Raw genomic sequence first — 10,432 nt, 5'->3', positions numbered from 1 at the left:
AGAAGACACGCCCCCGCGGGCCTGAAGACACGCCCCCGACCAGTACGCCGGCCGCGCTCGAGGCCACGCCCCTAGCCCAACACAGGCCCCACGCCTACGCCACGCCCCCGCGGGCCTGAAGACACGCCCCCGACCAGCACGCCGGCCACGCTCGAGGCCAGGTCCCTAGCACAGACACAGGCCCCCACGCCTACGCCACGCCCCCGCGGGCCAGGAGGCCACGCTCCTAGGCCACGCCCCGCGGGACTGAAGACTCGCCCCGAGGCCATGCCCCGCGGGCCTGAAGACTCGCCCCGAGGCCACGCCCCGCGGGCCTGGAGGCCAGGCCCCGAAGCCATGCCCCGCGGGCCTGAAGACTCGCCCCAAGGCCACGCCCCCTCGGGCCTGGAGGCCAGGCCCCGAGGCCACGCCCCGCGGGCCTGGAGGCCACGCCCCGAGGCCCTGCAGGCCTGAAGACTGGCCCCGAGGCCACGCCCCCTCGGGCCTGGAGGCCACGCCCCGGGGCCGCGTCCCCGAGCCGGAGCGCGGTCTTTTCCAGTCGCGGCTGCGCAGCTCTTTTCCTTGTCCCGGTTCGCCCGCGGTTCCGTCCGCGCCCGGAGCTAGCCTTCTCGGGGACTCTCCGCCCATCCCGGGACGTGGCTCGAGGCCGGCGTGCCGCTCGTCCCCTCTTCCCGCCTGCTGCCCAGGCTGTCCGGGGACCGAGCGCCGGGAGCGCCCGCGGCCGTCTAGGAGAGGCCTGGAGCCCGGCGGGACGTGGGGATGAGCCCCGGGGCCTGGTCCTCCCTCCCCCCGCCGCCCCCCGCCCCCCCCACTCCCCCCCGCGGGCCTGGCCCTCCCTCCCCCCTCATCCCCACCCCTGGTAGGCCTGGCCCTTCCTGCTCCCTCCCCCCCACGGGCCTGGCCCTCCCCGTCCTCTACCCCCTCCCCTCCCCCCGTCCCCCCCCCTGCGGGCCTGGCCCTCCCTCCCCCCCCCCCGCCCCGCAGCCCTGGCCTTCCCTCCCCCTCCCGCCTCCCCCCCCCCCCCCCGGCCCCGCAGCCCTGGCCCTCCCTCCCCTTCCTCTACCCCCTCCCCTCCCTCCCGCCCCCTCGCCCGCGAGACGCCCTCCAGGTGCTCTCTAGAAAGCGGCTCCGGGGTGGGTGGCTGGGTGCCCGGGACCGCGGCTCTACCGACCTAGAGAGAAAAGCCCAGGGCTGCTCCGAGGCCAGCTTTGCCCGGGGAGACGCGCGCGTCCGCCTCTCCTGGATCCGCTCCGGGGCTGAGACCTGCGAGGGGGGCCGGGAAGCCGAAGGAAGCGGCGCCGGGGCCTGAGCCCAGGACGGCTTCCCCCACCCCGAGGACGGCGTCCCCCACCACCACCCCAGGACGGCTTCCCCACCACCACCACCCCAGGACGGCTTCCCCACCACCACCACCCCAGGACGGCTTCCCCCCCACCACCACCCCAGGACGGCTTCCCCCACAACCACCACCCCACGGCGGCTTCCCCACCACCACCACCCCAGGACGGCTTCCCCACCACCACCACCCCAGGACGGCTTCCCCCCCCACCACCACCCCAGGACGGCTTCCCCCACAACCACCACCCCAGGACGGCTTCCCCACCACCACCACCCCAGGACGGCTTCCCCCCCCCCACCACCCCAGGACGGCTTCCCCCCCCCACCACCCCACGGCGGCTTCCCCACCACCACCCCAGGACGGCTTCCCCCCCCACCACCACCCCAGGACGGCTTCCCCCCCCCCACCACCCCACGGCGGCTTCCCCACCACCACCCCAGGACGGCTTCCCCACCACCACCACCCCAGGACGGCTTCCCCCCCCACCACCACCCCAGGACGGCTTCCCCACCACCACCACCCCAGGACGGCTTCCCCACCACCACCACCCCAGGACGGCTTCCCCACCACCACCACCCCAGGACGGCTTCCCCACCACCACCACCCCAGGACGGCTTCCCCCCCCACCACCACCCCAGGACGGCTTCCCCACCACCACCACCCCAGGACGGCTTCCCCCCCCACCACCACCCCAGGACGGCTTCCCCCACCACCACCACCCCAGGACGGCTTCCCCACCACCACCACCCCAGGACGGCTTCCCCACCACCACCACCCCAGGACGGCTTCCCCACCACCACCACCCCAGGACGGCTTCCCCACCACCACCACCCCAGGACGGCTTCCCCACCACCACCACCACCCCAGGACGGCTTCCCCACCACCACCACCCCAGGACGGCTTCCCCATCACCACCACCCCAGGACGGCTTCCCCCCCCACCACCACCCCAGGACGGCTTCCCCACCACCACCACCCCAGGACGGCTTCCCCACCACCACCACCCCAGGACGGCTTCCCCACCACCACCACCCCAGGACGGCTTCCCCACCACCACCACCCCAGGACGGCTCCCTCCCCGAGGACGGCTCCCTCCCTGGGGGCCTCCACCACATGGCTTTTGCCCTTAAAAACCCAGGGTGAGAGGGACCAGGAGTTTGGCTTAGTGATAGAGTGCTTGGCTAGCATGCAGGAGGATCTGGGTTCAATTCCTCGGTAGCACATACATAGAAAAAAAGCCAGAAATGGTGCTGAGGCTCAAGTGGTAGAGCTCTAGCCTTGAGAAAGTCCAAGGACAGTGCTCAGGTCCTGAGCTCAAGCCCAGGACTGGAAAAAACAAAAACAAAACAAAACAGTGAGAGCCGCTCAGGGTCACAGCGTCAGCTCCGGAGTCTGCACTGAGTCCCTGGCCCGTCAGTTCACCATCTACCTCCCCAGTAAATCCACCTTTTTATATGAGCCTCCATGTAAATTGGTCTTAGAGAGCCTCTTCTCCTCCTTTAGACTGCACAGGACTTTTTCAGGGTCTTGCTAGGCCTATGTTCCACCACATACACACCCAATTTAAATACAAACCTGGAACATAGGCCTAGCTCTGGAAAGTGGGCAGCTTTCCCAGGGGCAGAGAGAGCATTGGGGGGGCCTGCAGACTACACTGGAGGCTTTATTGGTTCCCACAGCAGTGTAAGTGGGGCAGGGGTTATAAGCTGGAAGATACTGTGTTAGCTTCTGAAGCCGTCTCTGCAGGGAGACGGTAATGGGAGCCCACTGTCAATAAAAGTTGCCTTTAAGTCAGCTGTTAGTCCCTTCCACCCCCAGAGAACAAGATACTCATACAGCATGCCTTCTTCCTGGTGTTACCCCGGGATCTGATTCTCATGTGACTTGGGGATCTCAGAGCTTACTGTGACAATGGGAAGCTCTTTGGCTCTTCTTCCTCATAGTTGGTTCAGGTGTATCTGTGGTCATGGTCGGTTTTAGCCCAGGCCCTGGCTGAAGGAACAGTTTTCACACCATGGCCCTGCATATGAGAATGGATGTTTGATTTTTACTGAAGTTCTTTTGGCCACAACCAATGGAATGGCCACGCCTGATGTGGTTAGGGTAGATATAGAGTCTATTGTAACTAAGGAGACAGAAGACTTTTGTCTTTCATGATTCTGGGTTTGAACTCTGCAGTTTGGGCTTGCTAGCAAGGCAGGTGCTTCTCCACTAAGCCATACCTCCAAACTTCTTCGCTCTGATGGCCAACTCAGTCTGTACCCCCCCACACCCCGATTTATGCTACTCATGTAGGAAGGATGACAGGCACGGGCCTTCTTGTCTGCTTTTCCTCTTGTGTTGGGGGTCTTGCCAACTCTTGTCTGGGCTGGCCCTGATGAACTCTCCCCGTCTGTGTCACAGGTAGTCTCCTTGTAGGAAGAAGAACATTAAATGTTCAAGGAGAAAAATGGAGGGTGAGAAGTAGAGCTGGACGAACATGTACTATAGAAGAGGGCACTTCCCATGGGGACCAGCTGCGGGTGTGAGCCTGGTGCTGTGACCACAGTCAGCTGGACAGGCTAACAGGAAGTGGATCAGTATGCATCCGATGGCGTGTCCAGCCTCCACGCTCACCTCCCAGAGTGGATACTGTCTGCCCACCCAGTCTTACCAGAAGGAACAACACAGTCGTCTCCAGCATCCACTCTCATCTCCCGGTCTTACCAGAAGGCCTCCTGTGCTGTCTAGATTATTTGTACTCAGAGGAAGTTTAGCTCCAGGTTGTTTTCTGTCCATTCTCTCTTTGCCACCTGTACTTCTAGCCTTCCTATGTCCAGTCTAGCGCTGTGTATATATTTTGTGGAATTGTTTCATTCTAAGCTACGGCTATGATAAAACAGGGGCAGGGAAGAAATGGAAATGACCATCCAGTGCTTCTCAGAGTATAGCTTCCTGAAGATGTCACTTAAATAATTGGAGCCACAGGGAATAAAATTTTTTGGAACAGGCATTAAGGACAAATTAAATCAAACAGCATGGTTCTCTGAAATGTGAAGTAAAACAATATACTACTTTCAAATTTGGTACCTCAGAGCCAAGACTTCATGAGCAGTTTTAACAAGAGGCTAAAAAAAAAAAAGGCATCTGCTTACTCACACACATGCACACAGGTAGAGACACCCACACACACTCACAGTCACACCTACGTAACTGTTAGAAAGACTGTTTAGTTGAGGTTTTAAAAATACCATGAAAAAAATAGGCATTGGGGCTGGGAGCACAGCCTAGTGGTAGAGTGCTCGCCTAGCGTGCATGGAGACCTGGGTTCAATTCCTCAAGACCACATAAACAGAAAAGGCTAACGTGGCAGAGCTCTAGCCTTGAGCAAAGTGTTCAAGGACAGAGCTCCAGCCCTGAGTTCAAGCCCCAAGAGGCAAAACAAACACATGAACAAAAAGCCAGGGTACTCTCCTGAGGTTTCGCCACAACCCTGAGCTATTTGGATGAGAAGTGCTTCTGCACTAGGAATTCATGTTCGCAGTGAGCGCAGTGGAAATTCTGTACGTACTTCCAGGTCGTTTTGTAGTAGTCGCAGCCCTGCTGGAGGAGCCCTGGAACAGCAGGTAAGGCAGAAGCTGTCTCCACACCCACACACAGCCTTAGGGGAACATCACCGCCCTCTGCACTTGCACCTCCTCTTCATCAGTACACATGAAGTTTCGGGGTGTGCTCTGAGTGCAGGGCAAGTGCCCCACATAACATTTATTCTGCGCTTCACTCCCTCGCTTCACAGGAGCTGAGCACAATGCTGATTACAGACCATGCACACTGAACGCTCTGCTGGCCTTGAATATAAACCTGGAATGACAACTGATCCCATACACAGTACTGTGTGGGAGTGTGCGTGCCCACCCCCCCACACACACATGCGTGCATGAGCCAGTGCTGGGGCTTGAACTTAGGGCCTGGGCACGGTCCCTAAGCAGTCAAGGTTAGCTATCTACCACCTGAGCCACAGTTCCAGTTCCAGTTTCTGGATGAGTTCACAGCCTTTCCTAGCCAGTCTGGCCTCACACTGCAACCTCAGATCTCAGCCACCTAAGTAGCTACGATTATAGGCAAGAGCCACTGGCGCCTGGCTTTACCGTCATTTTTTCGTTTTTGTTAAAAGAACTTGCTCTAAGAGGCATAATCTTCTTCCCTTGCCTTAGGAACTAGAGAACAGTGGCACCTCTTGCTGGGTCATACTCTGCCCCACCCACTCTTCCTTCCTGACCTGTTTGATCAAAGACCACTCACTGCACAGTGGAAGCCATTCTGGGATTTTCCTTTTCAGTGGGAAGGCAGACCAAACCAAACTAAAAATCGTGACTCTCTGTGTTTTTTAAAAGATGTGTGACTTTTTTTGCAGCCCCATTTTTTCCAGAACCTTCTCCCAGCTTCCACTTAATCTTTCTGCTTCAGAATGCCCACTCTGAAATAAGCAGTGCAAACACCCTGCATGGAGTGACCAATGGAAAGGTCTGGAGAGGAGCTAAGCCAGTAGTCACCAGAACTCCAGCCTTGGGAGGCCCCTGGGATTGGATGAACCAGCCAGTCCTGGCCGAATGCTGTGTCTAATGGAGACAGATCAGAGAAAAGACCCCTCTGACCTCCCACCCCCCGGTGTGTCACAAATGCAAGATCTTAGGGCTTGATTTCAGGCCTATAACGTTTTGTGCTCAAGACTCATCCTCTACCACTTCTGGCCTTTACGTTTTTTTTTTGGTAACATTGGTGATAAGAGTCCCCCTGACTTACTTGGCTGTCTGGTTTCAAACAGAGATCTTCAGATCTCAGCCTCCTGCATGGCGGGTTACAGGTAAAAGCTGCTAGCGCCCAGTAATCTTTCTTGATAACCTAGCCAGTCTGTGGGCCTGCACTATTCCCAGTGGAAAACACTAAGACAGCTGAGACTCCAGCTTCATAGGGCAGTTAAGTCATTCCTATTGTGCCCACCTTAAGTTAGAACCCACTGAACTTGTAAGCTTAATAAATGTCTGGGCGTGCCACCAAGCTTTAGAGGCAATTTCTTACACAGCCTTGGCAACCAGAGCAAACAGCTGTCAGTGAAGGAGGAAAGGGTTAAGAGAAGGAGCTAGATTTGAGTGATTGTCAGACAAGCTTGACCTGGGAACAGCAGGAATGTTTTACAGAACAGCTCAGAAGTCCTGACATCCTGAGCACCAGGACAAGATTTCCAAATACAATCTGTCAGTGCAGGGACCCAGGATGCTTAGGAAACTGCTACTCCCTCGTGCTGAAAGGAACCGGTCAGCACCAGGAAGACAAAACACAACACGCCGTGAGCAAGACCCAGAGGTCACTCGAGAGCTGCTCACAGCAAAATGGAGTGACACCTGAACCCACTCACCAGCCTCACAGCCACAGCCCAGCCTGACCCCAGGAGACAGGCCTGGGTACCAGGAGTCCTGGTAGGGTCATAATGCGGTACATTTTGCTTTTGAGCTGTTAGGCTCTAGCACCTAGTTTCCTTTATAACATTTACATTCTGTTAATAAAGTCTTGCTGCAGCTGTGCATGTGGCTTAGTGTAGAGTGCTTGCCTAGCATGCATGAAGCCCTGGGTTTGATCCCTCAGTATCACAGAAGCAGGAAAAGCCGAAGTGGTGCTGTGGCTCAAGTGGTAGAGTGCTAGCCTGGAGCAAAAGAAGTACAGGGATGCCCAGGCTCTGAGTTCAAGCCCTAGGACTGGCAAAAAAAAAATATTTCCTTGTGGGGGTTGGAGGCATGGCTCAGTTGGAAGCCAATGAGCAAAAGCTTCAGGTACTGAGCTAGAGTTCTGGTTTCAGACACACAAAAAAATAAAGTTCCCTTCCTATCATAACACCTTTAGCCTCAAATGCCACTTCAGACCGGCTTTGTTGAATGAACTCTTGATTCTTTGTAGAGGAATTTTGTATTTACAGGACCTCTAGCAACCGGGCGGCTGGTGTGGGGGAGATTCCGAGTAACCATTCCTAACCTGTCTGAAAGACACCCGAGAGATGAGTTTTGTTCATTTGGTTTGTTTAGTTGGGGTTTCAGTGCTGAAAACTTGGTGTGCAGGCCTACCTCTTGAGCTGTGCATCTGCCCTGTTCTTATAAAGAAAACATATCCTAAGTCTACAATAAATCAAGCTAGGATGAAAGAGCTTTCTTATTTGCTTAGTTTGGTTTTTATGTTCATCTCTTACAAGCATTTGGCCACAGATTAAACAGGGGGTTGTATCTGGTCTAAATGCTACCTTAACTCCTTCTTCAAAACACGGCTCCTCATTAAGGTAATTTCCCCTGGTCCTTGGGGCACCATGTGGTTGGGGAAGCTGGTTAAAAGGCAAAATAATCCACCCAAGCCAGACCAAAGCAACGCACATGGCTCCTCTCCCTGGTTTACGGCGTCTGTGGTTCCTTTGTAACCTACTTTCATGGATCTCTCAGAAGCCTGGCTGAGAGGCAGGGGACCTTCAGATGGACATGGGGAGCAGAGGAAAGAGATCAAACACAGGTGAGGGGAGAATAAGGCTGTGGACCTCACAAAAAATACACCAAGATGTACTCAGCCTCACACGTGGGCTCAGACACCCCACTACGCCACTGCAGCACCAACCTCTGCCCTGCGGTCACACTGTCTATCTGTCCCCGCTGCCACTTCTCCCGTCTGAAGTGCTGAGTCCTAGAACACTTAAAGAGGGCTGGGCATGTGGGTTAATGGTAGAGTGCTTGCCTAGCATGCATGAAGCCCTGGGTTTGATTCCTCAGCACCACATACACAGAAAAAGCCAGAAGTGGTGCTGTGGCTCAAGTGGTAAGAGTGTTAGCCTTGAGCAAAAGAAGCTCAGGGTCAGTGCCCAGGCCCTGAGTTCAAGCCCCAAATAAATAATGATAAAAGATATGTTAAGAAATGTCTAAAACTACCCCAGGGCCCGTGGCTCAAGCCTATAATCTTAGCTATTCAGGAAGCTGAGATCTGAGGATCAAGGTTCAAAGCCAGCCCAGGCATGAAGATGTGTGAGATTCTTACCTCCAGTTAACCACTCGGAAATCTGGAAGTGGTGCTGTGGCTCAAAGTGGTAGTGCCTTGAGCTGAAGATTTCCGGGACAGTGCCTGAGTTCAAGCCCTACGACCAACAACTTAAAAAAGAAAAGAAAAACAATGTCCGAAACTTAGCCCCAAACCTGGAATATTGTCTAACAAAGTTAATTCATTCTGTGACAATGGGCCTTAAACCTTCTGTTTTCAGGATCCTTTAAACTCTTGAAAATTCCTAAGATCCCAGACAACTTGTGTTTATAGGCATTGTTTCAAGTTTATTATTTTTTTGGATGGTCATGGGCTTCAATTCTTCCTGAGGTTTTTTTGCTCAAGGTCAGTGCTCTACCACCTAAGGCACAGCGCCACTTCCAGTTTTTATGTGGTTAACTGGATATGAGAGTCTCATGGGTTTTCCTGCTCAGGCTAGCTTCAAACCATGATCTTCAGTGCCCAACTTTATTTAAGGTATATACTTTACCATAAATTAAAACTGAGAATGTTCTAAAACAGTAATTAAAATAATTGATCTGTTACATAATAAAATTAATATTAAAGACGTTTTCTAAAGCAAAAATAATACAGTTGGGACAAGTAGACTGGCTTGAAAATTTTGCAAATCTATTTACTGTCTGAGTTAGTAGAAGCTCATCGCATATTTAGGTTTGTTCTGTCTGTGGTACTCAATGTGTTTTTTGGTTAAAGCTTATCTAGAAACTTCACCTCCTTCCAGAGAAGTTTGTAGGGGCTGGCACTGCTGGCTCACATGTATAACCCTACCCACTCAGGCTGAGATCTCAAAGTCACAGTCTAAAGCCAGCCCAGGAAGCAAAAGAAAAAGAAAAAGGAAATTCAAACAGAGGGGTATTTTAATAGCTTATGTTTCCCCTCCTCATTAGTGTGTGTGTGCTGGTGCTGGGCTTTAACTTAGGACCCACGTACTCCCTGTCCCTTAGCTTTTTCACTTAGTGCTCCATCATCGGAACCGCCCTCTACTTCCAGCTCTTCAGTGGTTAATGGAAGGTGAGAGTCTTCCAGATTTCCCTGCGCCCCGCTGGTTTCAAGCTGTGGCTCACAGATCTCAGCCTCCTGAGTACCTAGGATTACAGGCACAGCCACCAACTCCCACCTCGTCCTTAGTATTTTTAATGATATCAGTCCTACTGTGTTGGCCAGTTCAAAGCATAAACGTCAAAAACATTTAGGTGATGGATTAAAAGCAATTCAAAGTAATTTACAAGACTGTAGTTCTTCCAGTGGCAGAGTAGGCACCCTTGGGACATGAAGAGTGGCCCTCGAGGCCGCAAGGCGCCACTCAAGCTCCTGGGACCACAGCCATGGCTTTCAAGGCCATCAATTTTGCATACTCATGCACCATGCAACAAGATAGTCAGGTTCATAAGGAGGATTGGACGGTGTGAAATGCAATGACGAAATTCTAAGTGGGGCGCAGTGGCTCACGCCTGTAATCCTAACTACTCGGGAGGCTGAGATCTGAGGATATTGGTTCAAAACCAGCCTGGGTACTAAAAAGTCTGTGAGATTCTAATCTCCACTTAATCACTAGATAATGGGAAACGGCACTATGGCTCAAGGGATAGGATGGTAGCCTTGAGTAGAAGAGCTCAGGGACAGCAGCCCGGCAGAGAGTTCAAGTCCCATGACCGACAAAACAAAACAAAAACAAATTCTAAAACCCGTGAAGAAAGCCCCTTCACACTACCTTTAATAATTCAGAACGTCTAGGGTAATGCTCAGGGAGAACAACTTGCCTCGCCTGTGGCAGGCTCTGGGGTTCATCCTGGAACTGAGAGAAAGCATGAACTAAACGTACAGCGACTTGCTATTCTGTGCTGCTATGGGAGGAACGTTTCCCCTCTCCCGTCTTAGGGTTTCTGGCCAGGCAGGTGAAAGGCAGGTTAAGAAGAAAAAAACCAACAGAAGCTATGGCAGGTGCCTGGGACTGGGGAGCCCTCAGGGAGCAGCCTGACGGGAGGCCAGGCCAGGCCTGAGCTCTGTTAAGAACACCAAGTATTAACAT

The sequence above is a fragment of the Megascapheus bottae genome, chromosome 8 (assembly GCF_031878675.1).
Source record: "Megascapheus bottae isolate mThoBot1 chromosome 8, mThoBot2.hap1, whole genome shotgun sequence".
Lineage (NCBI taxonomy): Eukaryota > Metazoa > Chordata > Mammalia > Rodentia > Geomyidae > Megascapheus > Megascapheus bottae.
The sequence above is the reverse complement of the archived record's forward strand: the minus strand, read 5'-3'. Positions refer to the sequence as shown.